The sequence below is a fragment of the Branchiostoma floridae genome, chromosome 8 (genome assembly GCF_000003815.2).
Source record: "Branchiostoma floridae strain S238N-H82 chromosome 8, Bfl_VNyyK, whole genome shotgun sequence".
Lineage (NCBI taxonomy): Eukaryota > Metazoa > Chordata > Leptocardii > Amphioxiformes > Branchiostomatidae > Branchiostoma > Branchiostoma floridae.
In genome coordinates this window covers 20,024,755-20,030,754 of record NC_049986.1, presented here as the reverse complement: position 1 = coordinate 20,030,754, position 6,000 = coordinate 20,024,755, and positions in this window count along the sequence as shown.

Here is a 6,000-nt window from a genome sequence, read left to right as displayed (position 1 = left end):
AGTCATGCCTCCTCGTAATTTAGAGCTCGCAGACTCGTCGTCCGATCGATTTTCGCTACATGTGACGGGGGTATGCTCCTACTTCTATCTTCAGAATGGTTGTATCCCTTATTCTCAAGGGCTTGTTTATCACCAGTCAATCATCCAACGGACCAACAAATCGATCAATTCTACATGTACATGCACAACAAGTCTAACATTGACTATAAAAGTCTTTAAATGAATATTGTTATAATAAGGATGAGCCGCAAGACAACATGCAAGATTTATTTATTTCTTGCGATTTATTCGAATAATAGATTGTCCTGTACAATCTATGTTACACGTTGATGAAGGTTAGACATCCAGGTAATAGGCCAAAAAACAGTTAATCAGGCAACTCAGCTTGAGGCAATATTCGTTTTCTTCTCATTTGCCGCACACAGGTAGTGACGTCATAACACCTGTGGCAAGATCACATGGTTGATACCATTGATATTATGGAGAAAAAAAATGCCAGAAATGAAATTATCATGAGGTGATACATTTACCATTTACAACGTATAGACTCCATAGCAGGCTCTCTGATGCCTTTTTTGGGCTCAAAATACACTTCTGCTGGCCATTTCTATTTGTACTCGGTCGCTAATTGCTGGCCTCATCTGACTGCCGCCGTTTCCATACAGGCTCCGCGAGGGCGGTAGTCAGATACGGCCAGCAATCAGCGACCCAGTACTAAATTTTCTAAAAGAAACGGCCAGCAGAAGTGTATCATGAGCCAAAAAAGGCCTCAGAGAGCTTGCTATGGAGGCTATACAACGTACAACTTCTTGTCAAAATCTTTTTGTATACGGTGATCTAATATGTTAACTATACATTGCAATTAATTGAATTGTTATTTTTGCACTTCTTAAGTTGATATCTAATTATTCAGCCAAGCATTATTAATTTCTCTCGCGACTTAAGTGTTACATATCACCAACCTGAGGCAACATTCTCCTCATTTGCCACACAAGATGGTGACGTCATGCCACCTGTAGCGAAATCCCAACTCCGATAGGATCTTATGGCTGATACCATGGAGTTTAGAAAAAAAAAACTTGTCTGTACTAAGATAACAATGATGAGATACATTTACAACGTAGAACTTTGAGATATTTCTTGTCAAAGACTTGTTGACTACGATGGTCTAATGTGTTACACTGAAATTCATTGAATTGTTGTTTTGCTCTTCTGCAGTTGATATGTAATTATTCAAGTTTGTGATGATTCTGGCTGCTCGACTGAAGAACCGCCCAAGCCTATGGAGGATAGGGAAGGATGGAGGAAGAGAGTCATGGCCATCCGTGCAACCAGCACGCCCGGATGATGATGATTCAGCCTAGCGATATTCTCTAGTTTCTCTGGCGACTAAAGTGTTACATATCACCAACCTGAGGCAACGTTCTCCTTATTTGCGTCAGGCAGGCGGTGACAACATACCACCTGTAACGAAATCCAAACTCCTATAGCCATGAGAAATCACATATGGTTGATACCATGGATATTAGAAAAAAAATCTGTACTAAGATACAACGCACTACTTATTTTATGTTATTTTATGTTGTTATTTCTTGCAACCTATTCAATGACTTGTTGACTACGATGTTCTATTATGTTGCATTGCAATTCATATGACTTTTCCTCATACGATAAATGAACTATATTAACGCTGTACCCGGCCATAAAATTCCTCCCGTGACTAAAACGCTAACGTTACATCTCATCAATCGGCGACATTCTGTTTTATTTGCCACACGCTGATGCTGACGTCATACCACCTGTAGCGAAATCCGATAGCCCAGAGAGATGGGGGAAAATATACCATCCACCAGGCCTTCGTACGCGGGTATGGACAGTAGGGGGGGAATCGACAATTAATTGGCGAGGAGAGTCAGTTCAAGCAAGGACATTATATAACGTCCTTGATCCAAGCTACAATGTAAGGTTAACATTACCCCTCGGCTCCAGAGGCCGTTCAAACCCTGTTGGTAGCAAAACTCCCCTGGCATATTATCTCAACTACAGTTATTATTTGCCAGCGTTGTCAGTCTGGTAGAGACTCAGGAAAATGTTTTTGCGTCTTGTGTTATTGGATAGTCTGCCAATCCACTTGCCTATATAGCAGGCTTTCTGGGCGTCTTTTGTTAAATGTTTTGGGGGGATTATGATACACTTTTGCTGGCTATTTCTTTTTTTTTAGTGGGTCGATTGTGTTGTCTACTGTGACGCCGGTAGACAGCACAAACTACTACCCAGTAGTGCAAAAGAAATAGCCTGCAAAAGTGTTATTACGAGGAAAAAAACAACAAGAGAGTCTGCAGCTGCTACGGAGACTACCAATCCACGCCCTTATATAGCAAGCTCCTTCGGCAGTACAGTAGTCACCTGCTGCTGACATCCTGACAACCGAAACCAAGGAACTTTTTGTTGATAAAAGCTCCTTGCCGAAACGCATCCCCTGATGAGCGCAGGGCCTCCAGAATGTTTTCGTCGGTGTTCAATTGTATATGTTGGTTTACTCTGGTAGATGTTTTACGTATGCACTGTTTCTTAGCCGCGGCCAAATATAGCATACAGCAATTAGAAAATTGCACCTCTATCTACAAATGCTCAGAAAAATGTTAGCATTGAGAGAAAGTGACCGTGAGTATTCACAAAAGCTATATAAAAGACAACTAGTACTGTTGAAATCAGAAATGGAAGACCAGCAATCAAATGACAGGGATAAAAACGATAACAACCAGAAAGCGACAGCAATAAAATTAAGTTTATTGCAAATTCTTGCCCGTGGGCTAATTGCAGGTAACATAAAAGATTCATAAAACGATAGCATTTATGTCAAAGCAACAGCACTAAAAAAACACGACAGCAATCAAAACATGCAAGGCGGCAGCAATTAAAGAAACATCACCATTCAGAAAACGACATCAGGTGGTGGCAGCTAGCTAAATTACAAAACCGCAGCAATCTCAAAACTCCTATTGAAAACACGGCCTAAAGAAATATTGAATATTCTGTAACAATATAACGGGGGGGATCCAATGTCCGGTAACTGTTCTAAGTGAATGCGAATGGCTTTTGTCATCGTACGTTTTACTGAGAACCCATCAAAAATAATTCAAGATCTTGTTAACAACCATATAACTGTGATTTAAGCAGTGCAGACATATGTTTCATTTAACGGCAGCATTCCGAACTTTACTTTGACAGCGCGCGAAAGTTTTGGCAGGTTTGGACTTGCGTTTCAGTGGAACGTTCTAACACAAAAAAGGGGGTCCAAACTCCGATAAGTTAACAACCAAGCCATCTCTGCATATCTTTAAGCATCCTATGCATGCAAAATAACACTAAGCTTCTGCAATACCATTTTTTGTCACAAATATATGCAATATTTTGAATTACGATGCATATTTAAATACATTTACTTACAAGGATTACCTCTCACGGTGAAACCAACCTGTCGCCAAAAATAAAAATGGCGGCACTTTGTTTAGGTCTGCCTGTGATTACACTTTTTCACTTTCGGCTTCTGTATTTCCTGCTTCAACCTCGTTTTTAACAGCAGAAATGACTACAGGATTTCTTTAGTCGGTAGGGATCGATTTTCTTGAATGATTGGTACTCCACTGACGGGTTGACTAACGTCATCGTGTTGAGCATCGCTCGGCTTCCTTCATAGGTGATTGACAAAGATGGCGGGGTTGATAATTCAGCTCTGATTATCCAACTATAAAAGCAAAGACACGGCATAGCTGTGCTTATTTAGGAAGTTTTATAGATAGTCTTCTCATCTGTGGTGGTATCTTTTCACATTTCGTATTTGACGATGAATTATTTAATAGTTTCCCGGGCCATGTTCTCGATATGTTCGCTCGTCAGCATGCACGGAAGGCGTCAAACTTGTGTACTTTTTTCAATCGTTATCAGTTTGGGCTTACCAACTTGGACACATACTCTGACTTTTCAGTTATTTACAACAAGGTTTAGTCCATAACAAGTTGCACTTATCATGTGCAGACACTTATGCATATCTCCGCAAAAATGATTTTAAAATCCTACCGGACTTTGGACCCCTACCGGACTTTGGACCCCTCTGTTATACATGCTAATGATGAGAACAATAATACATCTGGTGTATTATTTGCAGCCAGTACCAATTTGTTACCTTTGCCAGAATGGCTAAGGTTATGTTTTGGGCTTGTGAGTCTGTGTATGTGTGTGTCTCTGTGTGTGTCTGTCTGTTAACAGCATAACTCGAGAAGCCTTGGATGGATCCCGATAATATTTGGTAGGTGGGTAGGGGTCGAGAAAACGAAGGTCAAGTTCGATAATGGACTCCCTAGCGGCTTGCTAAGGTACTGCAGCAGAACCTCAATTTTTGATATCTCGTGTCCTGGACATGCTGTGGTTATGATTTTTGAGTGGTAGATAGCCCCTGGGGCAGAGAGTAAGTACTGTGAGTTTGGACCCCCTAGCGGCTTTTTTAGAACTGCAGGCTCCGGTTTCCTTTCAAACTTTGGACGAGAATAACTAGAGAACGTGTTAATGGATCGTCATGATTTTTGGTATGTAGATAGCCCAAGTAACAATGGACATAATGGAATACTAATTATGCAAATCAGCAACTAATTTGCATAATTAATGAGGAAAGTTTATAAATCCACTGCGCATGCATTTCACGATAGGACTTTCAAACTTGTCACATATGTAGATGAGAAAGAGAGAAATATCAATGCATATTAATCATGCAAATGACGGCCTCATTTGCATAATTAATGAGAAAATATAAACGTGTTGACAGATCGTTATGATTTTTGGTATGTAGATAGCCAAAGGGAAGACTTACATGATGGAATTCTAATTATGCAAATTGGCAGCTAATTTGCATAATTAATGAGGAAAGTTTGTAAATCCACTGCATTCCTTTATAGGACTTTCAAACTTGTCACATTTGTAGCTGAGAAAGAAAGAAATATCAATACATTATTAATTATGCAGATGATGATCTCATTTGCATAATTAATGGAAAATAAGAACGTGTTGACAGATCGTCATGATTTTTGATATGTAGATAGCCTAAGTAAAAACTTACACAATGAGATACTAGTTATGCAAATTAACAGCTAATTTGCTCCTTGAACTGCAGGAGCCGGTTTCAAGAAGGATGAAAGGATCATCATGATTTTGGTATGCTGATAACTTAAGTGATGCTTGATACAATTTAATATTATTATGTAAATAGGGATCTAATTTGTATAAGCAATGGGAACCAACTCCAGGCATATAAAATAAAATGTAATGAGTAACACATTTATGTCTACAGACATCATTCTACATAACAAACCTGGTTTATTTGGCAAAGGTATGTGTTCGTGGAACTCTAGTTTTTAATAATGAGGCTGATTTAAGAGCTCGAAGCACCTCCTTGAACACGGGACCCCCCTTTGACGTCCCTTCCGAAATACGAATTTTGTGAATTCTTGGTCGGGTTATTACAGCATCCAACCAAGTGCTTATCCCTATTAAATCATTGTAGAAAGGCGAACGTCTACTCGAAGATTATGCATGCTTACATGGCACTGAATGTACAATGTTTTCGGTTAGTCTGAGGTTATTCACCCCGTCAGTCTGGACGTGTTGTAGTTGTTCAGTTACGGTACGTTAGGATCACTTAGGGACCGTCCGTTATGTGTTTCAACAGCAGGACAAAAGAATGCCGTCTGTGTTTCACTCTCGCCAAATAGCACACTTGTAAGCTTTATTGACACGACAGAAAGTACATAGACTTTTGTATGGTCAAATATGAATTACAAAAAAAGTGGATACAGAATAAATCTTAAAACTCTAAATACAATAAACAATATATCTCTCTCTTTCTTTGGCTCTTGTCATACTATACGATATAACGTTATGGTAATACGAAAACCTTCATACAATCAGGTGAGATAGCAATTACTCTCGAGCAACTGGATATGATTT